The sequence below is a fragment of the Fukomys damarensis genome, unplaced genomic scaffold, assembly GCF_012274545.1.
Source record: "Fukomys damarensis isolate Sample0158 unplaced genomic scaffold, DMR_v1.0_HiC HiC_scaffold_9, whole genome shotgun sequence".
In the NCBI taxonomy this organism is placed as follows: domain Eukaryota; kingdom Metazoa; phylum Chordata; class Mammalia; order Rodentia; family Bathyergidae; genus Fukomys; species Fukomys damarensis.
Window position 1 is genome coordinate 47,496,581 of NW_022900921.1, and position 1,334 is coordinate 47,497,914.

A 1,334-nucleotide genomic window follows, 5' to 3' on the forward strand; every position below is an offset into this window, starting at 1 on the left:
TCCCGAGCAATGAAAATAAGCACCCACACCTACAAGAACATAGATAAATACGCCAAATAGCAAAGGGACAAATACAGAAAGCAGGGAAAGAAAATGAAAAACACTTACCGAGCAAACTTCCAAGGTTAGATTTTTTAAAAAAATAAAAGGTGTTTTTGTTTTTGTTTTTTAAAATAAGGTGCCTGGTGGGGGCGGAGGGGAGGCACATTCTCAACTCTCCAGCACCGTCGGAGCCTAAGCCTTCCCTTTACACTGAGTCCTCTAAGCCCAGCTCGCACTAGTCTATTATTTTCACCAAAATATATGAAAATGTATGCAAATGAAAATCAGCACTAACTGTTCTCCCCTTGTTATATACTTTGGATTTTTTTTCCAGACAAAACAATCACACTCTGCAAAGGGAAGGGGCGGATGGGGTGGGGCGGGGGGTGGGGAGCGAGGCGAGAACTAAGTACGTGGAAATGGGGGGAGAAGAAAGGGGCAGAGCGAGGAACCCGAGTGCATTTCTCTTCTCCAGGCGCGAAGCGTTTTGGGGGGCTTCCCGTGGGCGCACACACCCTCCTTGCAAAGAAAGAAAGGAAGAAAGAAAGTGGATCTGTTTGCAGAGGCGCTATCGCGTTTCATCAGGCCACCTGAGACTGCTTTTGAAAGCGTGTACTGTGAAATTCATAGCAGTAATTTAGACAAAATCCTCACTGTATATTAATGAAAGGCGGCCCCATGGCTCTGTTCCTATGCTCCCCATTCAGTGTAAACAAAACCACGAGACTCTCTCGGTTTTTGAGCCGGATCCAAGCAAAATCGGCAGCAAAGGAAAACACGGGGTGCTGGCACCGACTATTCCAACGTCTGCACCTGGAGATCTCAGATTTATTCAATGAAATCTGTGTTCCATCTTTCATATATACATCTATGCATACATAAATATAAAAAGGAACCTATGGGGGACGCAGAGGGAAAAAATCCGTTCTGTTTGGGGTTTGATTACCGCTGTCTTTTAGATCTATAGCTTGGCAATAATGGCCTTGCTAAAACCCACCTATGATGGCACCTTTCTCCCGGCGAGCGGGAGCTGGACCACATCCTACAGAAATCCTACGTGCTGCCGCAGCGGATCCCGACACCATCAAAGCAGCGCGGCTGCTGCAGGGGACGCAGCGGCACCACGGGTGGGGCGCGAGGTGTGCGCATACGCACACTCATTAGGAACCGTGTATTTATTGAATGTCCGAATTGGGTTAGTTCATTGGAAATCCCCGAGGAGGGTTCAATTTGCCCTTGTTTTCGTTGCCACTTTCTCTCTTTTTTTTTCTTTCTTTCTTTTTTTTTTTTTT